We start from the raw sequence: 26736 nt of genomic DNA, 5'->3' as shown, positions 1-26736 counted from the left end.
CTGATTTTTCTCTGTTTTTTATAATATTTATAGAGTTGGACTTTTCCTCCTAAATTATTTTTGTACTAATTTCTTCCTCGCCTTTTTTTTTTTTAAGTTCATGTTTGTCTCTATTTTTTTTTTTTTTTTTTTTTTTAGTGGCCGTGCCTGCGACAGGTGGAAGTTCTCTGGCCGGGGGTTAAACTTGTGCCTCTGTAGCAACCTGAGCCACTGTAGTCAGTTTCTTAACCCATGCGCCACAGCAGGAGCTCCCTGTCTCTCTGTATTTTTATTCTACTTTCTCCTTTTACAGTTGGGCAGTTGCAGATGTATATGTGTGTATATATACACACACACATATATAAATATGTATAAGTATATATATATATATATATGAGTATATATATTTATTCAGTTTCTCTTCTCTTAGTGGATATTGTTAAAATGTTATCTTACATAAGGTCTAAAATATTTTAATTCCTCAGTTCTCAAAACACACAAAAGCCTAGGACACTCTAAGTGACTTGGAAACATATAAGCTAGGTATGCTTATTTATTGAGCTTTGGCTGACTACTTTAACTGGACTGTAGTTGTTTTCTGGAGAGGCCTTTGTAGAATCTAACTGAGAGGCATAGGTGGCTCCCACTTTTGTATTAAAGTAATTACATCTTTGTTGCCTCTGAAGATGTGGATGCTTTCCAAGCTCACTGCAGCTTTTAGACCCTCAGAGGGGGTGATAATCCCTTCTCTTCTGGGACGGTTGTCATGATTCTGTGCACGTGTTTGTGTGAAGAAATATTTGCTGGTCCATTTGGACCTGATGACTGGTCCATCTTTAACCTGCCTATACACAGAGGGGCGCCTTCACCCATTATACCAAAGCATAGAAGGGAGGCACAGCATTAATCTCAGGTCTTATGGACGTGGTGTTCCAGAGTTTTTTATTCTGTGATTTCATTTTATCCCTATTTTCTGTAGTGCATCAGCATTCGTAAAGACTCACACCGTCTTCTCTCCACAACACAAAACAAAACAGAGACAAAAGCAAACAAACAAAAGGCCCAAGAGTGGATTTCTTCATAAAGCACACTTTGGGGGGCATGCTTTTCTCAGGGACTTGACGATCGGGGACACACCAGGGTCTCCAATGTGTGTGTCAGGTTTTTGCAGCACTCGGCCAGACCCCTTGGGGGCAAGCCCATCACCCTCCTTCTGCTCGCTGCCCTGCAAGGCGGCACCGTGTGTCTGAGTTTCAGATTGTGGGGTCTTTTGCTTGAAGGAATCATGGTGCTCACGGAGCACAGAGTTTCCACAATTGTATCTCGGGGGGTGGTAATCCACTCTTCAAAGAAGTCTTTTGGAAGCCTCATGTCTGACCAACAAAGGGGCGCAGATTGGAACAAGCTTGGGGCACCTGTGGCCCACACCTGCTAAGTACCCCGCCCCCCGCCCCGCCTCAACCCCCAGGGAGTGCTGGGAAGTGTGGGGACGTGACGGGCTCACACAGAGGGCCTTTCCGTTTAACCCCTGGTTCAGCAGGGGAGAAACTGGACACCTCAAGGGGCCCTGGCTTGGCGGGCGGCTGCAGCAGAATTGGGGTCCTTGCAGCCCTTGCAGGTCCTCCTGCCACCAATTGTGCATTTCCGCAGCCAGGCAGAGCTGCTCCTTCATGCACAGCCGATTAGGAAGCGTTTCGCTTTTCATTATTGTCTTCATATTCAGACCAACGTCTAGACATTTTGCTTGGGTGACCCCAGTTCACCAGCTGGACTTGGCAATGACCGTGTCCTCTTAAGCCCCAGCCCTGAGTCTGCTTCCTTAGGGGTCTGCCAGACGGTGGAGAAGGGGACTGGTGACAGGGACATGGTGACAGAGAGGCTGGTTTTCTTCTGTCTTGTGTTTGCTTCGGGCCGTTCACTGGTCCTCCCACTGCTGGTCACAGAGGGGTCTGTTCCTTCAAGTGGACAGACCGCATGCTATTTCTGTGCTGTAAATTTCCAAGCCTTCTTCCTGGCCACCTCTCCAACCACACGCTGGAATAAGAAGTGTGTTTGCAGCTATAATCAGCACACTTAAATACTAGTTAAATTCGGAGTGAATGCAAAATCCGCATGGCTCTTGACTCCGAAAGACGATAAAAATATCCTATGGCCCTGATCCCTCTGAGCCCTTTGACAACGAGGTGGCCTCTCGGAACCATTTTAAGGCTGCGGGCAGTTCCAGAATAGCCCGGAACACATGCGATGGGGCTCTGATTCATAGAGGACGGAGTCCGACACCCAGGAGTCTTGGCTGCAGGCTGGCAAATTCCTTCCTCGCGTCTGTTTTTCTGGGACAAGTGGTGATCATTGATTTCTCTGTAAACTCTGAAGACGACAGCGCCTCCCTGAATTGCCTTGGTGTCCTCGGTGCCTGGCACCAAGTGTGTACCTGGAATAGCTGTGAAGCGGCAGAGCTAGTGCATCGGAGACACTGAGGGCAGAGGGGCCAGCAGCTCCCGCTTAATGCTCCCCACGGGGACGCCCCTCCCACTCCTGTCCTTCGTTTATGCTGTGTCTCCAGGACCACCTGGGGAGAAGTGGGGTACTGAGGTTTCTGGAGGGTTGCGGGATCATCCGAGAGTTTGGGAATTTAATCTGCCTTGGGTCTGGAGTCTGGGCCTCCTGGTCTGAGATAAGGATTCTTCCCATTTCGCTGCTGGTGTGTCTTTGAAGATGCTCCGCTTTCATCTGCCAGCACCCGGGGGCGTGGGCAGCCTCAGGGAAAGGCTCCTGGAAGGTTCGCAGGTTCAGCGTCCACCCCGTCACATCCGACAGTCTCTCACTGGATACACAGACTGTGGAACCTCATACCCCATAGTCTCTCAATACGTACGCACAGTACGGAAAACGGGGATACCACTGCCAAATTGTTGCTTATCTGCAGCCGGGTTCCCACTGGTGTCTCTGCCCTTTTGCTGTGGAGTAATAGTTCTAAAGCGACAAACCTCCCGTCTGTTCAGACTCCACCAGTGGCTCCCAGATCCTCTAGGGCCAAGTTCAGAGTGTATATCTGAACTTCAAGGCAGCCCCCAGCCTCTGTGAGCCTCCTGTGCTCTGACACCCTGCCACACACCCAGCCTGAGCGCCAGGGGAGAGGTCCCGGTGGTCACTCCCTCCCCTTGGCCACGTGTCCACAGCAGGCTGGTCCTGAGAGCCAGCTCAGTGGAGGAGCCCCTTCCCTGCCTGCTGTGCTTGCTTCTCTTGGAGCCCGCCCCCTCCTCCCTGTAAGCGGATGTATCCCGGGTGCCAGTGGAAGAGCTGGTGGGAAGAGCTGTGCAGCTCCTTGGCCTTGACCATGGCTGGAGGGTCATGCATTGAGTGAGGGAATGGATGAGCTGTGTTTTTGAAAATTCTTGTTTGGGATTTCTGTGTGTGTGTGTGTGTGTGTGTATGTGTCTGGCTCTTCGGAAGCATGTGATATCGGGGAGGAAGCAGAGGGGACCTTGGCACTGGTCCTGGGCTCGGTACCTGACCTATGGAGACAGCTGGTGGCTGCGCCGAGGAGGGTGGCCACGCTCGCCCTGTACCTGGGCTTGGTCCGAGTGCTCGCAGGGGGCTCTGCAGAACGCTCCTGCACAAAGCTGGCTCTCACCTGCGGTCGTGGGATTGAATAACGCTGTGATTTCTCCGAACACTTAGACTTTCGGAGCCTTTTCAGTTCTGGGCCTCCCGTGAGACACTAGAGAACATTTAGAGGGCTGCTCAGAGAGCTGATTCTACAGATGCTTTCAATTTAAGCAAAAGTGGTGTCCCTTCCTCCATTCTTTGCCATATGTGAACTGTGTCGCCCTGGGTGTCGCCCTGTGGGCACCGAAGGGGCTTCCTACCCCCTGCCCTCCCAGCACCCCATCCCGACTTGTCTGTTTTGAGCTGCTCAATACAGGTGCTCAGCTTTTCTCCTGGGCTGAGGCCACCTAATCTCGGATGTGCTGGATGGGGGTGAAGCTGACAGATGCTCGCCCAACAGCCCGTGGCACGGCGGGCTACCGCGGGGCACAGGCACATTTGTCCCTAGGATGCGGGGCTCCTCCCCTAGGCCCTGCCCCCAAAAGCCCTCTGCAGGCCTCTGCTCTGAACTGCCGCTCCTGGAAAGACTGGGAAAGGTCCAGAAGGTAAAAGGGAGTGAATGAAGGACCAAGCGCAGTTAACTCGCAAGCTGCTGTGCAGAGACGGAGCACAGAGGCAGACAGACGAGTAAAGGACAAGCCTGTTCTCCTTCCATCACCCAGTTTAGGAGTAAAATGACCTGTTTCAGGTAGTGCCTGCTAAGAAGAAAGGTCCTTAGTCGTTCGTGGAGCCCTCAGCACAGACCTTGAGAAAGTGGCCGGGGAGGGAAGCGGGGGCGTCGGAGGTACCGGGGGAGTCCAGGCCCTTTGAGCATCACACAGTCAGGATGGGGCTTGCACATTAGCTGGTGACGTGGCAGCCTCTCTCCTGAATCATCGTGGCAAGTTCCTGGGACTTTCATGTGGCTTTTTGGGGCCAGGCCAAAACCTCAGTGTCCACTTTTCTGGGAAGGTCCATGTGATCAGAGCTGATTTCCCAGAGCATCCTGGGCTGGCTGTCCCCTCCCCATCAGACCGTTGTTCCTGTGACTCTGGCCAGAAACGGTGAGGGGTGTTGCCTGCATGTTGGCGCAGGTGCCCTGACTGTGGGCCTGATGCGTGTGCCTGAAGCTGCGGGATTTAGAGGATTGAGTGGGCTGCGGGTCCTTGGTTTTGTCCGTGGGGGTAGGTGGTGTTACCAGACCCAGAGCCTGTCCGCGGCTGCAGGGTTAAGTCAGAGGATCTCAGACCCACAGGGCCTTGGCAGTGAATATAGGCCACATGTACAAACCGCTTTCCTTGTGGCAGTGCAATTTTCTTTTTTTCCCCAAGTCAAATCGCACATGTGATCTGAGCTGGGGTGGAGGACACAGACTCCTCTTCTCTTCGACCCCTAGTCTCTCTGCAGCCCCGGGGTCCCTCCTGCCTCCGGGCCTGCCCACCTGCCCGTGCAGACACACAGATGACAGACAAGGACAGGGGTCAGAGGCCCGGGGCCGGAGGGCCGTCCGGACACAGGCCGGCTGTCCTGTCGGGCGGGTGAGGAGGGAGGGCCCAGGCGCTGTGTCCCTCTCAGCCCACACGCCCGGCCTCATGGGGAACATTCACCAGCCCCACGCCACCTTCATGGACCTCATCTGGGGCCTGGCAGCCTCGGGCAGTCAAGAAGCTGAGGCTTCACTTTCTGTGAATTTTTATTTTATTTTTATTAGAGTATGGTTGATTTACAGTGTTGTGTCAATTTCTGCTGTACAGCACGGTGACCCAGTCATATATATATATATATATATATATATATATATATATATATATATATTCTTTTTTTGGTCTTTTTAAGACCACACCTCTGGCACATGGAGGTTCCCAGGCTAGGGGTCGAGTCGGCACTGCAGCTGCTGGCCTGTGCCATAGCCACAGCAATGCCACATCTGAGCTGCATCTGTGACCTACACCACAAAGAAATGCTGGGTCCTTAACCCACTGAGCGAGGCCAGGAATCGAACATGCATCCTCATGGATACTAGTTGGGTTCACTGCCACTCAGCCACAAGAGGAACTCTTGCAGTTAGGTTCTTAACCCACTGAGCCACAGTGGGAACTCCCAGACCTTCCTGCTTGGCACTAGCCGCACTCCAGTTGTTCAGTGGTCAGACACGCTGTCTTATTTTTATACAGTTTTATACATCTCTGCCTGTTCTCCCAGGGCCAGCTCAACTCAGCTTATACATCTTAAGCCTCTGCTTTTTGGAAGACAAATGTTAGAAGGCCAAAAGGATGAAAACGTTACTTAGAAACTGCACGTTTTCTGGAAAAAACCCGTCAGGGAGAAGTGGAGGGGGGAGGGGTCAGGGTCATGTCCCGGATTGGGTATCCAGGATGCGGAGTGACCGTGGCGGGGGTTGTGCTGAGATCAAGGTCTAGAGCAGAGGGCACCTGGGTGCTTTACTTTAGCTGGTGGCCGGCCTCCCTGAATTCTGCTCGAGCCAGCGTGGGGCTCTGTCACGTTCCCCGACCGCTCTCTTCCTCCTGGGGGCACGGAAGTGAGATGCTCCCATGGAGGTGCCCCACCCCCACCGTGGGAGGTCAGGGCCCCCTGACCCGTGGAGAGGGCGCTGCTGCAGCTGGGCCATGGCTCTGGGCCAGGTGTGCCATCGCATGCAGCCCAAGTGTCCTGGGCTGGAATCGGGGAGCCCTTGGGTCCAGCCTCTGGATCTCAGGACCCTGAAATTTTCACACGGCTCACCCAGTGCCAAGTCTGGGGTTGCCAGGAGCAGGAAAAGGTGGGAAGGAAGAGGCGGGATTGAAATCTGGAATGGAACGTGGGAGGGCCACACGTCTGCAGGGTTGTTTCCCTGCCTCTATCTGCAGGCTCCCTCCTGGGCTGGAGAACGGCGGCTGGACCAGCCCGCAGAGCCCCAAGTCCTGTGGGTGCCCCACCACCTGTGAGGCACCAAATAGGTCTTTGAGCGCCCCGTCCTGCCAGCGCGGAGGTCACACACTTTGCTCCCAGCCACATCCTCCCCAACCCTTTGCTTCCTGCCACCTTCCCAGCCCTCACACTCTGTGATGCTAAGAAGTTTCCCTTTAGCGATGTGCAGCGTATCGCTCACATTTGGGAGGCTGTCTTATGACTTTGGAGGCCCTTGGGAAACTCCACAGGAGCAAGGGAGGAGGAAAAGTCGGCTGTGCGTTGTTTTGGTTTCTTGCTCACTGAAACCCTTTCGTTATGTTTATTTTTTTCCTCTTTCTCCGCTGGGATGGACTAGGGGAGATGCACGGGGTCGACGGAGGCGTTTGTGCCTTGGGAAGGGAGTCTGTGGTGCAGAGCCAAGCCCGCAGAGGTTTCCAGATCAATGCTGGCCTCTGATCTTATTTTTTGAAACTTGGCCTAGCAAGAGTTGGCGCTGATGCTTGGAAGGCTCACCAGGAAGGGAGCCTTTGCTTCTGTTAGAGCCATCCACTGGCGTCTCTGCATGCTGCTCTCCCCTAGGGTCAGTGCGAGCATCCGCTGCTGGGCCCGTATCCCGGGAAGTGTTGATCAAAACATGGAAGTGAAAACAAAACATGTAATTTAACCCGCTCTTGGTCGTGGAGAGGAAAAGGTGGTAACTCAGACGCAATGGGATGGGGGGGAAAGGATGCTGGAGTCAGAGGAGCCATCAGCTTGCTCTCTGCCTGGCCTTGATTTCATCTCCCCAGCCCCCCAGCTCCCTCACCTATAAAAGGAAGAGGTGCTGGCGGCCCGTGCAGATCCTTGGGCCCCCCATGTGTGGCCCTCTGTGTCCTTATTCCCCCGCCCTGGACGGGCGAGCTGCTGCAGCCGGGGCGTCAGGAGCTCTGCTGCGCTCACATTCACAAGTGGTTTGTTTACTTCCCTCAGCGTGAAAGGAAGAACAGAAGAAAGTACTGTCTGCCTTTGAGCTTGAACTTGGCAGTGAAAGGCTTGTGTGAAGTCATTAGTCAGTGTAATGCCAGTGTGTGTGTGTGTGTGTGTGTGTGTGTTTGTGTGTGTGTGTGTGTGTGTGTGTGTGTTTGTGTGTGTGTGTGTGTGTGTGTGTGTGTGTGTGGGAGAGAGAGAGAGAGATTGGAGAAAGTTTTAAAGCAACCTGCTTAGATGTTTGAAATAAACCTGACCCCCTTGATGTCGGTCTTAGTTGGTGGATTGATCATTTGCCTTCTTTATGCCTTTTCTCCTATTTTCTCTTTTAAAGCATCATGCCATACGTTTGCAATTGGAAAAGAAATCATAAATACCTTTCTCTTTTGTAGGTCTGATGTGAGGTTAGTCCATGGGCTCCTCACTGCCTCCTATTGCATTACAGAAAGGTTGATTGCTTCATAGGTATTTGATATGTACTTAGATTATGTTTTATTTTTTGTCGTTGTACTCAGAGGCTAACGTGATAATATGCAGCACAGATCAGACCAGGAGAAAAAAGCAAATTATTTGCTAGGGGATGGAGGTATTTTGTTTTTGAGGCGGACTTCCTGTTAAAGTACACTCTGTGTCCTGGAAGAGTATCTGTTGGTTAAAGATTTGTGTTAAGTGCCAGCTGCACCCAAGGCTCTGTGATTGGAGCTTGGGGGATCCAAAGACAGCTGGCACAGATCCAGCCTTGACCGAGATTTCTGTGTGCTTGGAGAGGGGAGACATGCCTGATCAAGAACAGTGGTAAAACTTGATTTCAGGAGACACGGGGCAGTAAGAAACGGGAATCCTCGTGAGGGCGCTTTGGCCATGTTGCCTCAGGAAGGTCGTCCTGTCACTCCCGTCACTTGGTTTCTGACTTTCCATCCCCCCCGGTCCTTCTGCCTGGCCTCTCTTTTCCTCCCACACAACAGCATCCTACTCGTTACTTCCACGAAGCATCACCTATGAATTTACCTGGAGACGCTTTCTTTGCGCTCCCAGCCGTGTGGGGCGTTGGCGCTGCTCTCTCGTTGGCATCTGGAGACCTCCCCATCGTTCAGGACACACACGGAAGAGTCTGTAGGGACTCTGTAACTTCCTGGCTGTCAGTTTCCTCCTGTGTAAAGTCAGGTAAGACACATCCACTGGGCCGTGGTCATGCCAGATCCATGGAAGTAGGTAAAGGGCCGAACACCTGCTGGACGCCCAGTAAATACCACTTCTTTTCCTCCCTGTTTTGTGTAGTTATTTGCTCACCTATGTTGTGCCGCTGCTGAGGCTGGATGCCCTGCGGCCCAGAGCCCGGCTCACCCCGTCACACACAGGGTCTTTGTTCACGACCCGACAGCCCTCTGCCTTGTCTGTGGTCCGTGCCATCATGAGGCCAGTGCTGAACCATTGGGTCTTTGGTTGGTCTTGGTCTAGGGCCGGTCATTGAAGAGAGACCAGGTGACCGTAATGGTGATTTTGAAAGATGGATGAGGAAGGGACCCCCGCTCGGCACAGGAGCTGAGGACTGGGCGGAAGGCGGTGCGATCCATCTTTCTGTGTTCGAGGTTTGTGGGGGCCTTCTTTTGGACCCGTCCCTTCCCCAGAGAGGCGCTGGGGTCAGGAGAGGAGGCGTCAAGGTAGGATCGTGGGTTCTTGATGATACAGATTTAAATACCTAAGGCGGCTGACTTTTGCACGAGAATTGCTTTCACCCTTCCTGGCCACACAAGGGGTCTTGGGGTTGAAATATTTCCATGCGTTTTATAGGGAAAAGAATTTCCCCTCATTTTTGTTGGGGTACCACAGTTAACGTGCACAACACCCTGTTCAGAAAGGTCTCCCGTGTTGACCCGCTCCTGTTGACTGAGCCGTGCGCCCTCCACGTGCTCCGACCTTCTCCTCACGCCGCTGCTGCTCCCCGTGCTCCCGAGTTCGACCCTTTGTCTTGCTTCCTTCCTTTCTCGAAATGAATCTGTGTAGGTGAACATGGAATGCCAGCTTGGTTGTCCTCTGCCTGAGCCCCATGTCCGAAAAGACAGTGACAGGTGAAAGGACATTAGAGCGGAAGAGGACCAGATAAACCACAGTTTGACCAGCTCCCTCTCCTCTTTCCTCCTTTCCTTCCTCCCTGTCTTTTTTCCATTTTTCTTTCTTTTTCTCCTCCTCCCTCCCTTCCTCCCCTCCCCCTCTGGTCCTTCCTTCCTTCCTTTCTCCCCTCTCATTGATGAGTAAAAGTCTTCCCACTGGTTCAGGGCATGCCTGGGGGAAAACTCAAGGTTTCTGGCACATGTACTCTCTGTGTGCCAGTCCCTGGGGTCACTGAGATGCATTGACTACAGTTCCTGGTCCTAAGTGTTGTCCCCTAGAGGAAGGCATTGGGCATGCAGCCTGTACCCAGTGACATGGTTTGCCCTGAAGGATCACTCTGGTAGCTGTGCTGGGACTTAGTTGGTTTTGTCTTGTATTTTCCTTGCTCATCAGCTGTCCATCTTGCCAGCTGGAGGCAGAGCTGTAGAAGGACTAATGAAGAGTGGCCTGGAAAAGAGGAGTAAGTTTAAAGCAGAAACGTTGCGGGGGCGGGGGGGGGGCATTGTTTGGTAGCAACAACAGCAATGACAACAGCAAAAGCTGGGGCCGGGGAGGCGTTGATACTGGGCTGAGTTCTCCTTCGGAGCAGAGCTTATAGTTGGAGACAGCAAAGCGATTAGGTTTAAGAGTGGGGTTTCTGCATAGAAAGGAGCCCTGAGTGCATGCTATGCAGGGCACTTGTTTGAAATTGCATTGTGGACGTGAGTACTTAGGCGGGAAGTGATGACTCCACGTTAGCTGGCTGGGATGTTGGGAGGATGTTACAGAAGCATAACTGCTCTGCAGACAAATGGGCGGTGATCAGGCCGGTGGGGAAAAGCAAGACGTGACCTTGGCTGTTGAAGGAGGGTTGTCTGAGTGGTCACATGAGACAGGTTTTCTGAGTCTGTTGGGGAGGCTGAGTTCTCGGGCTCCCAGCTGGCCTTCCTCTCCCCCCTCCCCACTGACGGGAGCCCTGGGGGGGTGTGGGCAGGCAGCAGCAGACCCCTCTCCCTGGGGAGGCTAATTTCCCTCAGTTATAGAAAAGTTTGTACTGAAGTTCCCTCTGTGGTGCCCTGGGTTAAGGATCTGGTGTTGCTGCAGCTGTGGTGTAGGTTGCAGCTGTGGCTCAGATTCCATCCCTGGCCTGGGAACTTCCATATGGTGCAGTTGCAGGCAAAAAAGAAAGTCTGTACCTTTGGGGCCTTTGTAAAGTTTGGGGGACGCATGTCTTATAGACGGAGAACCTCCCAAAGTCCTGGACAAGGATGGAGGATGCGTGCACAGGTAGTGGGCCCGTGTGCAGGTGACCTCTCAAGATGTGCAGGGTTGATGGGCCAGTGGCACCGCTTCCTGGAAAATACGGTAGGATTCCATCAGGGCTTCGTGATGCAGCCTTTTTCTTATCCTTCCCAGGTAAACAGTGAAATAAGCACAACACTTGTTTTGCAAGTAATTTTGTTAACACTGAGAAGGAAGTCTCTGTTTTAACTACCAGTATATGTTAATTGGGGTTTTCATTTATCATATTTCCAGTTTGTACATAGGATTTTCATTTTAGTTTTGAGAGAGTTGAAAGTTTAGTCTTGTTTTACAAAGGAAAGAGAGAAAGGAAGGAAGGAAGGGAGGGAAGGTGGGAGGAAAGAAGAAAGGGGAAGAAAAAAGAACCCCCACTCCCCCAAAGCCAAAGACCCACTTTGTTCAGGGTTAGGAAAGCTCATCTTGTTGCCACTGATTTTGCCTCATTTTTTATGGTACGAACTTACTTGTATGTAGTAAGAAAAGAGATTTAATGGACGGTGTGAGTCTGACGGTGACAAATTAGCCAGAAGGTTCTGGAATAGTTTTAAATTGGGGATATCCTTTCAACCCTGGGTGTCTTCCGCCGCCTGGCTGAGGTGCAGCATCCAAACCACCACCACAGCAGGCAGACAGAACCTGCCTTGGTGTTCCCTGAGCCTGGGGAGGCTGTGCTTTGAGGTTTGTTTGGGGAGAAGGATAAATTGCCAGTGGAGAAATCACCATCACCAGACGCCCAAATAGCCAAAATGGTCCGTTATACAAAGGATATTTTAGGGTAGAGGCTAAGAGTAGCTAAGTTCCTTTTCCATAACAGCCTCCCCCTTGCATTTGGGAAGGACAGTCAATATTGGTCTGAGAGGCTGAGTGATGGGAGGCTATTTTAAGGGTGGTCTGAAGAAGCTCACGTTTGTCTGGTGGAATAATAACCAAGGGGATGAAGTTAGTGGTTGGGGACCTTGGGCAGGTTTCCGCGTGTCCGGTGGCGCTTGGACTGCGAGTCCCGGGTCCCCGTCGCCCGACCTGGGTGACAGCCGGGGTATGTTTGTCCTCCTGGAAGCCCTCTGTCTCCAGAATGTCCCATCTTCTGTCCTGCACAGCCTCCTGTCCCCAGTCCCGCCCCACTGTCTTGGCTTCTGTTCCTGCGTCTCCAGTTTCTTCAGCACCTGCGAGGGGCACCAGGGGACCCTTCTCAGTCCTTTCGGTCCCCCCCACCGGCCTCCCCTTGCCCCTGTGGCATCTTCCTTCCCTGACTTTGACCTTCCATCCCTTGCTCCTTCATTTTGCCATTGTCACTCCCTGAATGCAGGGTCTCAGCAATTCATACACGTATTACAATAAATCCTAGCCCATCTCTGCGCGCTGAGGTTGTTCTGCCTCCAATTGGAGGCTAATTTATCTGACAAATGACCCCAAATCAAGCTTTGAAAATGTTATGTGAAGCATGCAATTCCTCATGTGCAGAAAGACACAGCTCATGTGTCACCGGGCCCAGGGAGTCTTCCCAAAGCACACAGCTCGGGACTCACAGCTAGGGTGGGGGATGAGGGAGACCCCAGGTCTGTCGTGACGCCTGTGGTCCTTACCCTGCACCCATCCTGCAGTGTCGCCCTGCCTGGCCTGCCCCGAGGCTGCAGGTGTGGAGGTGAGCCCCTCCCCCCACCTCCTGGCCTGGAGCCTCCCTGGCTGGTGGGTGACAGAGGGGCAGGCAGCTGTCCCAGCGCCACCTCCAGGATGGGGGTGTGAGCAGGTGTGACAGCGGCTCCCCACCTTCCCCGGGGGGTCAAGCTCCTGTTAACCATGGTGGCAGCTTCTCCACGATGGGCCTCAACTCGCCTGCCTCACCTGGCCCATCTCCACCCAAGTCTCATCACTTCCTGGATAAACCGCTTCTGCTTTGGGGCGGGGGGTATTGCAGGATCAAGTTGAGGTGCTTCCAGGGACTCTCTTCCTGTGTGTGGAGTGAAGAAGAACCCAGGAGCTCACTGCGAGAATCAGCTGAATGTGCTTTTAAACTCAACGCACTGACCTGTTTGAATTTGGAATCTGCATGTTGAGGGGCCTCCTGTGAGCATTTCGAGGATTGCTGATGTTTTTCAGAAACAGGTCGCTTGCACTGAGTCGCTGACATCTGTGGCATCCGAGAAGTGGCTCGTTCGTGAAAGGATTCTTAATTCGGTGGGATCTGTTGTGAGCCGCTTTTAAATCGGCTACCCCTCCTGCATCAGGACCGCTGTTCCCTGTGCCCTGCAGCTGTGGCGCAGGGCACAGGGGACTCTTCTCTGAGGACAGGCTACTCCAAGCCAGCCCGGCGGCCCCTGTCCCTGCCAACCCCGTGTGGCCCTCTGTCCAGGCCCTCCTGCTCTCCGGCCCCTCTCGCGGAGGCTGGCAGAGACCTTCTGGAACCCCCTGGCTTCCCTTATCTGCATTCGAAAACGCAGAATGCCCATGTCCTCTGGGATGACGCAGGAGGCGAACTATGTGGCCAAGGACATGTTTATTTTATTTTGGTCAAAGGGGGAGGGCGACAAACGCTTTGGACGCAGAAGGAAGCCAGCTCAGAACGGCGGCCACAGCTCAGCGCTGGCCGGCAGACCCGACTCGGCCAAAGGCTGCTCGTCTCCAGCCAGTGGTTTATTCTGGGCAAGCAGAAGCCAGGCCAGTAATTGAAGGGCACCCTGTGGCAGCGGCAGGGTGAGGGCCCCGTGTACCAGCCGAGCTGCCGGCCTTGAAGACACGTCTCCTGTGCTCGGGGTCAGCCTGTTCTTGTTACGAGAAACAAACACGCTCGACAAAAAACAGTCATTTTCGCCAGCCATACAAAATAGCACCCAGACTGGCTCATACATTAATTAGTTCTCTTTAACATTTTTGTTTGTTGAAAGTTTTATTGTGGTTGATTTACAAGGTTGAGATCGTTTCTGCGGGACAACGACGTGATTCCGTTACACGCGTGCTCACGTCCATTCTCTTTCAGATTCTTTTCTCACCTCGATGGGCACAGAGTATTGGGTAGAGTTCCCTGTGCCCTACACCAGGTCATGCGTTTGTTTTTTTTTTTTTTTACAAATCAGTTTAGTCATAGGGTCTAGAAAAAAAAACGGATGGACTCTTCTTTAGGATGGAGGACACACTTTGAACTTGGGAGGACCAGTGGGCGACAGCCCAGCACATCGTTTCCTCCAGCATCAGGAAGGGCGATGACGGCCCTGCTGTTCCCAGCGCTCTGCCCCTCAGGCCGTCCTGTTCCTGGTCCCTGCAGAGTGTGAGGCTGGCAGAGCGTGACGCGTCTTGTCAGACAGATGGGGACATGTGCCTCGGGCCTCCGCTCCTGCTTCTGGTCCAGGGCTGGGACATGGCCTTGGTGACAGCCTGTCGTCAGGGACAGAGCTCCGGGCGTGACAGTGACAGTGACAGTCATTCCGCGCAGGGCACTGCCTGGGTTCAGGCCCCTCCGCAGGGTCGCATCTGTTAACATGTCGAGTTCTCACCACAAAGCCCTGACACATGCACTCCCGGGGGCTGAACTGTGTCCCCGAGATTCAGCCGCCAGGACTTCAGAATTGCACGTGTTTGGAGATGCGTTCTTTACAAATGGAGTTAAGTTGAAATGAGGTCACGAGGGTGGGTTCTAACCCGGCATCCTCTAAAGAGACCTGAAAAGGGACAGCGATGTGCAGAGACACGGGAGACGACGGCCGTCGGTAAGCCGCGGGGAGAGCCTGCAGAAGGAGCCAGCCCTGCCCACAAGCTGACCTTGGACTTCCAGCCTCCAGAGCTGGGAGACCCACCATGACCTTTGGCTTAAGCTGCGGTGCCTGGTGACGCAGGCTTGGCCAACTCATGCCAGTCTCACTGTCCTCACTCTACAGATGACGCTGGGGAGGATGGTTACCTTGCCCGGGATCCCGGAGAGCAGGGGCTGCAGGTGGCTGTGACCCAGGGCCACCGGGTTCCAGCCTGTGCTCCCAGCGCCCGGGTGGTGGGGGAGGGGCAGGTGACAAGGGCCTTCTTCCTGCACAACCTCGGGGGCTGAGTTTGCTCGCCCTGCAGTGACTTCTCAGGGGGCCCAGGGCTCCCTGCCTTCCTCCCAAGACTTTGCCCCTGTTTTGAGCAACGCCAGCAACATGACAGAGACCTAGAGGGCCTGTGTTTCGTGCACTAGAATCACGCTCAGAAGCACCTTACTTTCCTAAACGTTTTCTTTTCCTTTGCTGACTTGTTTTTCTCCTTTCAAAGTGGGACGTACACTTTGTGAAATATTCTGCAAGTGTAGAAAAACAGGAACACCGATCTGCACCTCTTTGGCCTTATTCTGGTGCCGCTGTTCCCTCCATCCTTCCCCCCTTGGCCTGGGTGCAGAATCTCCAGCTGGTTGGAGCTTCACTGTAGCCTGGAAAGTGTGTGGGAGCTTCTGGGGAGGGCTGTGCAGTGCTCTCCTAACTCCCCAATTCCCCAGAGTCTGTGAACCATCGGGAGCCAGTCTGAATATTCCTCCAGCCGTCTGGTTTCTCCAGGCGGCCTGCTTGTGTCAGCGCTCTGAGCCCATGATGGGTGGTGCAGTGACCGGGGGCGAGTCGGACTGTTGCCACCTCGTGTGCAAGGTGAGTCCAGTCTTGTGCAGCATAAACGCCAGGAAGATAATGGAGGTCACCACGTAAAAATAGGGAGCTCCCCCTGGGATGTGATGGTTAAGAGACAACTGCAGTTCTTAGATGGGTCCGGCCAAGAACCAGACACAGTGTCAAGGTTGCTAAGAGTCCTCTTGACCTTCTCTTGCAGACCTTCTGCCCCGACCCCTTTCAGATGTGTGAACACCTTATTTTAGACGCGGACAGCCCTGTGGACCTCACTCTGGTGGACCTGCAGCTCCCCCAACCTGGGAACTGGGAGTCCTGTCCTCTGACGAGGTCCTGCCCCTCTGTGCCGTGGCCTTAGGTCCCGCCACTCCACGCCGTGGCCTTGGAAGTCCTTGTCTCAGGGTGCCGCATATCGACGTGTGATTCCCAAGGCTGCCCCTGCTCCTTTACTCTCTTTACAGTATGGATTGAACTCCAGTGACGTAACTGCGGCTCTACCTTTGAACGCGGCCTTGAATGTTTCTTACTGTAGTTTAAAAAAGTACAGAACGTATATTCCGAGATGCCTGGTTGGCTCCTTCTGAGCTTAATGCAGTTTTCTTAGGGGTTTGCATGCAGAGGAGAGTGCAGCCTGGCTCCTGGCGGGGGTGGGTGGGGGTGCTGGAGAAGGAGCCTCATTTCTTCGCACCCAAGCCCCTGGGTGGGGGGCATGGCTTCCACCCCCAGGCCTGCAGCCTTATGCAAGTAAGCAGAAGTCAGGCTGGGGCCATGGGAGCCACCCACCACCCTGGAAGCCGGTGCAACAGCACATGGCTGAGAGGATGCTAATTTTACGTGGTCTCCCTCCCCCGGCCTGCCTCTTCCTCCTCTCCCTCCTGAGCTGGGCTTGGGATGGGCTGGCCTGCAGGCCCATCAGCCCCACGGCACGATTGAGAGGCAGTCTGAAATGCTGCCACGTCCCTTTGTCCAGCTTCGGGAGACAGCTTGCCCCCAGCCTCCGGAAGGGGTGTTGTAGAACTGTGGCATTCGTGCCGCCCCCACCTTCTCAAGCTGCGAGTCTTCATGTGTTTGTTACTGACTTTTCCCACTTAGAAGGATTTTGAGTGGGTGGGGCTGAGCGACCGGAGCCCCCGGTGGTTTCTTCTGTGGTCTGACTGCCCTTTCTTGGGGTGGGAACGAACGTGGGGTCTCTGATCCCCGCCAATCCTGCTCCTTTCTAACCTCCCTGCTCCCCCCGAACTTCCTGGCCTCTAATTTATGAGAGATTGGCTGCTGCTGATGCTGTGACCTTGGTTGGCAAGGCAGCGGGCTGTGTGTCCGGGATGTGTCCAGCCCTCCGTGGGGACACTGTACAGACCGCCGAGGCTGGGGTCGGACTCTTGGAGATGCTTGTGGCTGGTGGACCAGGTGGTGCGGCGGGGAGAGTGGATGAGGCCGTGTCTCCCAGCCCCCCTCGTTAGAGGGGTGCACGTGCTCTCCCAACGGGGACAGAATAATCATCATAACAGCACACGTTGACTAATCAGTAACAGCAGGGCGTTCCCGTTGCGGCACAGCAGGTTCAAAAGGGCGCAGATTTGAAGAAGAGTCAGGAACACGTGGCCAGATGGTGTCCCTTTGTCCTGAGGCTCTTGCATACCTGGTGTGGAGGTGGGACCATGTAGCTGAGTCTGGGTAGTGGTTGAGGTCCCTCAGACGCGAGACCTGTGACACTGGGGAGAGGGTCCTGATGCCGCCACGCGCTGAGGTGGTCTCGCAAGGTGCCATTGAGCTGGAAGGTGAGGGCGTGTGGATTCACCAGGTGGAGAAGAGGAAGGCACTTTGTGCCCTCAGGACAGAGCGCACAAAGCCCCAGGACTTCTTCCAGAAATATGCTTGGAGCCTGTGGCCAGAATGGACGGTTCTTTCTGGATAGGGACTGAGTCTGCGCCCTGTGTGTGGCCAGGTGGACGGTTGGTTGCACAGTTACATCAGGCTGTCGTTGGCTACGGATCAAATTGTGAAATGTCTTCCCTGCAGGCTCAGGTGTTCGGAGTGGAACTGGGGGGAAAATAATTCCCCAAACAAATAAACCTTTGTTACAATATTGAATCACGTTTACAGAAGCGGGTGGGTCAGAAAGGCGGCAGGGTTTTAGCACAGGCACCTTCCCCAGGGTCAGGATGCCGTCCCTGGTTTCACTGGCTCTCAGCCCCGCCTGTGGGTTAGGAATTGCTTCTCGCTGCTTCGCTGCTACAACTGCAGAGTCTGCCCATTGCCCTGGAGACATCACATGGCTCGTAGGGCCTAAAACAGGAACTGTCTGACCCTTTCTGGGTAACATTTGCTGCCTTCTGATCTGCACCTTATAGGGATTTAATAGCTTGCTCTTCACTGGTGGAAGGAAGGGTCTGGAGATGAAGCCTGGGGAGGAATCCTGGACTCCACCGCGTTCCAGTCCATGGTCAGGGCTCTTGTATTGATCGTAGACTGTAGATTTCTCATGTACCAGCTCCATCTCGTCCATCACGTGTAAATGGAGATGGCGAAGCTCACTTAGTCCTGTGCACCGGGCATGTCCTATCTGAACACATAGGATTCTGGAGAAGCAGGAAGGGTGGTTGAAGCCTGGTCCTGCATGCTGCTGGGATTACAACTGCCTCACGACCACTGGGGCTCCATTTCATATAACTTCATTCAGAAGGTAAGGCAGTACTGCCTTGTGGTTAAGAGAGTAGGACTGGATGGAGCCCTTGGAGAGAGCTACCCCGTCTCCACCACTTAGCCTCCTGGTACCCCAGCTCCCTCCTGCACTGGCAGGCTAGTGCTTTCTACCTTTTGAAGCTGTTGTGTGGCCAGTGGCTCATGAGTTTGCATATTTAGCAAGTTCTCAATACATGTTAGTTGTTGCTATTGTTGCTGAATCTTTATTTGAATTGATGTGGCTTTTTTTTCTCTTGGGGGGAAAATAAAACTCTTCCCCCAAAGGCTGACACTATGAAAGTCACATCAACTCTGTGAGCTGACAGGCCCTGGTCTAAAACCTTGGCTCTGACAGGCAGCTGATCTGAGAATGGTGAACTTTCTGACAAGAAAATAAATGTCAGATTTTAAATTTGGAAGAGACCAGACATAGGCTGACATTTTTGGAACTCCAAGCAAGCTCAGAGAAGAAAATACCGTTAAAATCACATTTGGAGTCTTTTTCTTATATGGGTTTGAAATGCATCCTCCTACCTTCAAGTCGGCACGTAGGTGCAGAAGGTTTAGGCACTAACCCTTGATCGAATTAAGACCAGACGAGAGAAGCTCTGTATATTCTAAATTGGTATACTATTTAAGTTGATTTTATTAAAATCTTTGTAATCTTTAATCAGGAATATCCCTATGGTTCACAATCCACATATTTAAAGGTAATATTTGAGAAGTCCTGTTTATCTCTGTGTCTGGCCATTCTTTCCACCCTCTAGCCCAGCCCACCCCCTTAGGTAGCTGAATTAGGATTCCGGTATTCACCCAGCATTTCTGTGTTCTTTCTTTTTGAAAAAAATGGAAGGATTGCTGATTTACAATGTTGTGTTTTATTCAAGTGCACAGCAAAGTGATTCAGTTATGAATATGTTATCCTTTTGCAACTCCTTTCCCTTGTAGATTACAAGATATTGAGTATCGTTACAAGTAATCTTTGTTGTTCATGTTTTTTATATGTAGTTGTGTGTACGTATTAATCCCAACCTCCTAATTTATGCCTCTCATTCCTTTCCCCTTTGGTAACCTTAGCTGTATTTTCTATGTCTGAGTCGCTTTCTGTTTTTATAAATAAGTGCACTTGTATTATTTTTTAGATTTCACATATAAGTGATATCATATGGTATTTATCTCTCTATGACATCCTTCACATAGTGTGATTATCTCTTGGTCCATCTATATTGCTACAAATGGCATTATTTCATTCTTTTTCTGGCTGAGTAATATTCCTCTGTGTGTGTGTGTGTGTGTGTGTGTGTGTGTGTGTGTGTGTGTGTCAACATTTTCCTTATCCATTAATCTGATGGCAGGCATTTAAGTTATTTCCCTGTCTTGGTAATTGCAAATAGTGCTACTGTGAACATTGGGGTGCAGGTATCTTTTCAGATTGTAGTTTTCTGTAGATATATGCCCAGGAGTGGGATCACTGGGTCGTATGGTAACTCTTATGTTTAGGTTTTTAAGGAGCCTCAATCCTGTTCTCCACCATGACTGTACCACCCAACGTTTCTTCCTGCAAATACAGATAAGTAGGAATATCCACAAAGTTTACGCTGCATTAAGGGTGTAATATACACGTTCTGTAAGTTACCTTTTTAATGTACTGCATTGTGCACATCTTACCATCTCAACACAAGCAATGTGTCTCCTCTTCCTGCAGTAGCCTAGTATTCCATTTTCAAACTTGATTTCCTTAGTTTATTTAACCAGTCCCCTTCTTGGATTGCTTTTAATCTTTCGATATTTCCAACAAGACCACAATCACAAACTTCTTTCACTTACACGTACATTAGAAGTGCGATTTCTGGATCAACGGGCAAAATGTGGGTAAAGAGCTCGTAGAGTTTGATGAAAACCCTTCTCATGTGTTATAGCATCTTGAGCTCCGGCCAGTCAGCCAGGAGAGGAGTGGTTGACCAGTAGCCACATGCACAGACCGTTTGCCAAAGGTTGGAATGTTTGCTGGTTGGAGAGTTGAAGTCACATCTTATGAAGTGCATTTGCACTTCTCTCCTTAAGAGTGTGCCCACCTGGGGGACACCTGTCTTTCTTTCCCTGTGAACTAACTGCCTTTTGTTCTTTGGTCATTTGCTATTAACTGTTGCTCTTTTATGTCTCAGTTTCTGAAACTCTGTATTAAGGAGATCGGCTGTTTGGGATAAGGTTTGCAATTGTTTTTCATTTTGTTGTTTATTTTGACTTACCTTGCTTTGCAGAAGTTTTTGAAATTATATGTAAAGGAAGATTGCAGGAAAAAAATATCTACTCATTCTAATCAAACAATGAGTTAGTTTCCTTGTGTGAGAGTGTCTCCTATGTTACCTGCCATAACATACCACATACCATATAATTTTTGTGCTCACCTTCCACCCACCAAAATTATATCATAAAGCTGTTAAGACTGAAAAATATCATTCTGTGGCTCCCACTTTTCCATTCTCCTGCTTTTAGTGGTTTGCTATTTCTTGGTAAAAATCACATTTGTGCATTGAAAACTTTTAACATTATGGGAAATGCTATAACCAACATTTTCATGCCCTTGATTTTTTTTTCTTTTCTTTTTTGGCCTCACCTGTGGCCCATGACATGGGTCAGAGATCAAATCCAAGCCGCAGCTGCAACCTGCCAAAGCTGCAGCAACACTGGATCCTTCACCCACTGCGCCACTGTGGGAACTCCTTCATGCCCTTGACTTTTTTATGCTTATGGATGAAATTCCAGAAATGAGGTTGCTCGATCAAAGGATTTGAACATTTTAAAGGACCTTGATCAATATTGCCTTTCGCTTCTCAATAGTGCTATATCATTGTTTGTTACCATTAGCCCTGTTTATTTATTAGTGGCTCCAGGATGATAACCCAGCGATTGTGATTTAAAACAAGTGTGATCGATTTTGTAGGTGGAACATCAGCCCTGTCATTTTGCCACATGAGTGAGTCAGGGTACAGAGAGCTTAGGAGATGTGCCAAGGTCACAGAGCTAGCCATAGCTGGCATCCTGTACCCAGGCAGAGGAAGCCGGCATATTTCTCCACGAATTTACACAAAGCACAGATGGCTGAACATGATCCTTTGGACATTTTCACATAAAATTAATTGGGCCAAAATGAGCCATTTTGCTGCAGAGAAAAGTTGGCCCTAATTGCTAATTGAGTAGTTACTGGGACGTCCGAGCTGTAAATGTTTACTTTGTACAGACGGCACCTTAGAGCAGGTAGTTGACATGACTTGGACACAGTCCTCCCTGTTCCAGGGAAGCTTCTGGCGAGTGGAGCAGGGCTCGCTGTCACACTGCCACCTGGCTTTTCCCCAGGAGTGAGCTTGAAGCATCAGACCAATTGTGCTGAGCCATTCTTATGCGGCACCTGCTCCGTGCTGGGGCCTTTGGACCCAAGAGTGAGCAAAGCCAATGAAAAGAAGTTTCCTTGTGGAAAGTGTGTTCCGGAAAGAACAACCGAGAATAAACAAGATAAGGTGGTCAAGCCGTGGATGGTGATGAGCGCTGATGGGGCGGGAAGGTGGACGTGTGTGTGCAGGTGAGCGGGTGGAGGGTTTGCATTTAAGCCGCACCACTGGGGGGACTGGGGGCGGGGGTCAGAAGTTTTCCAGCAGCAGAGACCTGATGAAATAGTGTCTTGCAGCTTTGGGGTTGGCCGGAGAGCCCTGAGGAACAGCCCCCCCAGCCCCCCAGCCTCCTCCTTTCGACACAGGGTGAGCAGACCCAGAGAGGAGGCCTGGTGCTGGCGGGCAAGGGTGGCCCTGGTCTTCCACGGCCCTGAAGCACCTGAGCCTGCTTCCTTCTAGGATGTCAGGCAGCGGGCAGGTGGCCCTTGATGTGTCCGAGGCCTGGGGTAACCTGCGAAAGAAGAAAACATTGGCTGGACAGGGGGGTTCTTTATTTTGGGCGCTGTGATTCTGTACGGATGATTCTCATGTGACCAAGGAGTTTTTCCATCCTTAAGGGAACCTTGTCCCCTCAGGCCCATTATCACATCCACCACTTGGTCCTTCCCTGAAACAGACCTGTGCCGCAGCTCCCCATCTGTGCTCGGCGGAGCTCCCGCCCGGGGCCACCGTGGGGCGGTCCCTGGGGTACAGCCGGGTTTCAAGGCTGAGCTGCAAATAAACACGCTTTCGAGACTTGGGTTATTAGGGGTGTTCCCAGCAGGAATGCTCCCCGGCTCGGAAGCGGGTGTTTTCTTGGAGAGAGTTTGGAGTTCGCCTCTCTGTTTCCCTGCAGGTACGGTTGCATCAGTTATTGGATTCCACCCAGTTCCCTCCCGGGGGGTCCTGGGAGAGCGCTTCCTGTGGAGGAGACGACGAGCTAGGTCTGCAGTCAGGTGCCGACCCCGTGCGCCTGAGGCTGTCCTTCTCTCTCTGCGGATCTTCTCTCACAGAAAGCTCTGTGTCTGTACCAGTGGGAGGGTCACCGCCGCCAGGTCAGAACTGATTTTGAGTAAGTTTTGCGGGGTTTATATCTCATAGAGCCTCCGGTGTTGTGCAGCTAAAGGGCCGGGAACTGGGGACAGGCGAGACATTGGGACAAGGGGGCACAAGAAGACCCCCCTGGCATTGCCGTGACCCCAGCTCTCTGCTGTGACTTGGGCCCCTCTCCATCCAGCAGCCTCCTCAGCCAGGGTCAGAGAAGGGCTTGGGGCAGCCCTGGTGTGTTCTGAGTCCCTCCTGGCATGTGAGTTCTGCAGGCCGAGGGCTGCGGTGGGGCTGGACATGTGGGCTCCGGCCTGGGTGAGGCGGAGCTGCGGTGCGGAGCCTTCCTGACCTCCTCGTCCTGGCCACACCCCTGGACCTGTGGTCTTCAGTCTGGTCCAAGGACCTACTGACAGCCCAGCCTTCCTCAAGGAGGGGAGGGTGGATTTTTCTCTTTCTGATTATTAGACAGTACGGTCTGGCATTGGACCCGGGGAAGACAGAGGAGCTTTCTGCGAGATTGCCTTTCATCTTCTCATCGAGGAAACCGAGCGCTGATTTTGGCTTCTTAGCCAGCTAAGTGGTCTCATTAGCATCATTAGACTAAACGCCCTGTTTGATAACTGGAGGACACTCGGTGATGAAAAAGATACTTTTCGGTGCAGAACACAGCACCTTTCAGCATCCTTAGGTCAAGAACATCCGTGGTGTTTTCTCTCAGAGGGTGGCCTCTTCTGCCATCTAAAGGTGGGACAGCCAGCTTCGAAGCTGTGCTTTTGTCTGCAGTGGACACCGGTAGAGGGGCCGTGAGCAGAGTTCCTGTGTGCGAAGGGGCGTCTCCCAGCTCCAGGGAAGCCCCCCACCCCCATCGTAGTCTGAGCAGTGGGTGTGCTGGGCGCGCTCGGTGGTCCAAGGAGAGTGGGTAGGAATCTTGATGCTGGAAGAGAAAGGACTTGGAAAGTCAGGGGACTGGGGGAGACTCCTGGATTTGCTGTTCGTTACCTGGGGACTTGGGGCAAGCGTTTTACCCTCCCGCAGCCTCCGCTCTTTGTCTGTTAAAGGAAGCTAGCAGCTTAGTTCCTGTCTCTGCCGTGTTGATTATCCTCTGCACGATGCAAAGGGTGTCCTGAGATGCTGTTTAGCATCATCTGATCAGAAAATAGGTTTACCCTCTTCACCTCAGTGAAACAGGCAATGCCTGGAATTATTTTCTGCCTGGTTAACCGGGTAGTAAAGGAAAGAGCAAAATACAGCCATATTTTTCTGAGTAGGTTTTTTAAACTCTTGGACGGTAATACTGAGTGTTCGCGTGATGCTTGCATCCTTGAGGGGGAGGAAGACGATAAATGAAGAAGGGCACGCAGACAATGAGGGGCAGGGGACCAGGCATGCTGGGGTGCAGCTTTCGCGTAGCTGATGGGATGACTAAGGGAAGCGGGAGATGTGATAGACGGCGGCCGTGGCGCTTCGGAAAACACTATGATTCGTGACCTTATTGTCATAATCGTCATTACTAAAGAAGTCACTTGGGATTCTTTAGGCGCCTTAGGAGCTCTTGTTTTCTAAACACAGGGATCCTTTAAGCGTTCTCGCTCCATTAGCACATGGACAAGACAGCCGACCCCATGGAACAGAGTCATATGGACTCTGCCCAGCTGGGTCACAGCAGGCTTTAATTTATTGGTGATCAAAAGGGACCTTTGAGGAGTTCCCATGTGGTGCAGCAGTTGAAAAAAAAAGGGATCTGACTGCCGTAGCTCTGGTCGTTGCGGAAGTAAGGGTTCGATTCCCAGCCCCTCGCAGAGACTTAAGGGATCTGGCACTGCTGTGGCTGCGGTGTAAGGTCACAGCTGTGGCTCAGAATCATTCCCTGAACTTGGAAATTTCATATGCCACTGAGGTGGCCATTCAAAAAAAAAATGAAAAAGGTGAACTCTGGTTATACCCGCGGGAAGCAAAGAGAGTTCAGAGGGAGTGGAGGAAAGGTATTGTCGGGAAGTGCTACGGTGTCCAAGGCAGCGAGAACCACTCCCGCTCTTCAAATGGGAGCCCCCCCGTCTCCTCCTTGTCTGTGCCAGCAGGTGTCAGAGGTACCGCTTCCAGATCGAAAGACAAGCCGCTGCGTGTGGCTCTGACCACAGGGTCATTGCCTTTTTTTTGCGTCTGGTCCCTGAGTGAGCTACTTGGGATGCTAAGGGGATTTAAAGGCTCTGGTTGGCGTTTTCCCCCAAGAAGTCTCCTGGACGCTAAGAGTGTGACACGCTGGGCCTTCTGACCGGTGCCGGCTGTGGTCTTTCTAAAACAAATCCTTAAGAGCCGAGGTCTCCATGAGCTAGAGCACCAAGGACGGGGAACTCACATCTGGGCCGGGTCCGGCTGCGCTGTCATTTGACACTGTCACGTGTGGAGCACAGAGAGGGTCAGGCCTCTCGTTCTTTCTCTCCCTTTCTTCGAATCTCAGGAGACGGTGCGGGGGCTGCTCCTGTTGTTCACCTCTGAAGGGACATTTCCAGGATGTGGCTGTTGGGTCCTGGCCTTGGTCCTGACCTCAGACCTGCTCTCCTGGAGGACTTCTCGCAGAAATTTCCTGACTCTTACTGAGCCTCATCCAGGAATCCAGGATGGCTCCATGCAGGCAGTCGAGGACGTGACCTGTGTATCAGGGGCTGGCAGACTTTTCTGTGTAGGGTCAGATCGTGAGCGTTTCAGACTTTGCTGACCCACATTTCATTGCTTGACTGTGTTTTTCTTTGACTTGTCTTTAAAAATGCAGAAAGAGCAAAAAAAGACCCCCAAAAAAATGCAGTAAGAGGAGTTCCTCTTGTGGCTCAGCAGGTAAAGGACCTGGCATTGTCTCTGTGACGCTTCAGGTTCGACTCCTGGCCTCGCTCAGTGGGTTAAGGTTTCCACGTTGGCTGTGGCTGTGGTGTAGCCCGCAGCTGCAGCCCTGATTTGACCCCTAGCTTGGGAACTTCCATGTGCATAGGTGCAGCCATAAAAAAAGAGGAAAAAAATGCAAAAAGACATTCTTAGCTTGAGGATTATAGAGAGAAAAGGCCCGGCCCTGGTTCACAGACCGCTCTTAGTGTAAAGGAGGTCTCCCTGGCCCAGCGCCTGCCTTGCCGGCTGATGACATGGACTTAGCAGATCCGCTTCCCAGGGAGGCAGCGGGCTGGGCTCAGAGGGGCCCGTGGAGATTCTTGCAGCCTGAGGTAAAGGATGCAGAAACCATCCCCCCAACCCGCCGTCCCCAGAATTGAGCAAGGGCAGCTTGTCCTTCCACCTTCCTCTTGCTGAGGTGGGAAGCCTTAGAGTTGGCCTGGACTGCCCTGTCTGTCACACCGGTACCCAGGCTGTCAGCCGTCCTGGAGGCTTTTCTTTCAAAGTATGTCCAGAGGGTGGCATCACGCCAGACAAATGCCATCTCTTACCTGGACCGATTCAGGCACCTCCCCCCCGCTCACTTGGCCTCTGCCCTCACCCCTCTGCTCTGCCAGGGACCCCGACACAATTTCAGCACCTCTTCCGCCCCTGCTTATCTTCCCCACTGAGTGTGCACTCCTGGCTGGCAGCGCTGCCTGTTTTACTCATTTACCTGTTTGTTTGTTCCTTTATTTAAAAAAATAAATGTTTGGTGACACCACTTTCATCACCTTTTTATTCAGATAGGTGGAGGTGCAACATGCAAATCAAATATGAGAAAAAGAGCAGATATATACGTAGAATTGGGTCACTTTGCAGTACAGCAGAAATGGACAGAACCTGGTAAATCAGCTATAATAATAATACATATGTACATATATAAAGAGTTTTATTTGTTTACTTCCTGTCATCCTGCCGGCGCCTAGCCCCCAGGGCAGGGCTCCCGTTGAGTCTGTGCCCGGTTAATGTCCCAGCGGCCAGAGTGGTCGGTGCCAGGAGCCCAGCGCTGCAAGATACCCCTTTATTTAATGACTGAAGGCGGCCTGTCTCCTGTTGTCCCTGGTGTGAATTCAGTAACACCTTTCAGTTCATCCCAACAAAATCACATAGTAAATTAGTGGATGTGTTTACGTTTCTTGGGCGCACAGACCCTGAACAACCCCCGACCTCTGGCCGGTGCCTTGGTCCTGGCCTTCAAGGGCACCACTGGAGCCTGAGGCTGGGCCATTTGTGCCTTGTCGTTATTC

The 26736-nt window shown here is 52.1% G+C and overlaps 1 protein-coding gene across 4 annotated transcripts in view; it reads left to right on the top strand.

Moving 5' to 3' along the window:
• Window positions 1-26736, top strand: part of RNF144A (ring finger protein 144A) — a 120018-nt gene that overhangs the window by 39883 nt on the left and 53399 nt on the right. Inside the window, exon 3 of one of the 4 annotated variants that reach the window (XM_047782704.1) lies at window positions 22380-22578. The exons of 2 other annotated variants lie outside the window; for them this stretch is intronic. The gene's annotated coding sequence lies outside the window, so the exon portion shown is untranslated. Of the gene's footprint in view, window positions 1-22379; window positions 22596-26736 lie in introns of all 4 variants that reach the window. One more of the 4 variants, XM_047782702.1, reaches the window with a different exon arrangement.

The sequence above is a fragment of the Phacochoerus africanus genome, chromosome 5 (genome assembly GCF_016906955.1).
Source record: "Phacochoerus africanus isolate WHEZ1 chromosome 5, ROS_Pafr_v1, whole genome shotgun sequence".
Classification (NCBI taxonomy): domain Eukaryota; kingdom Metazoa; phylum Chordata; class Mammalia; order Artiodactyla; family Suidae; genus Phacochoerus; species Phacochoerus africanus.
This window is presented reverse-complemented; position numbering and strand designations above follow the sequence as displayed.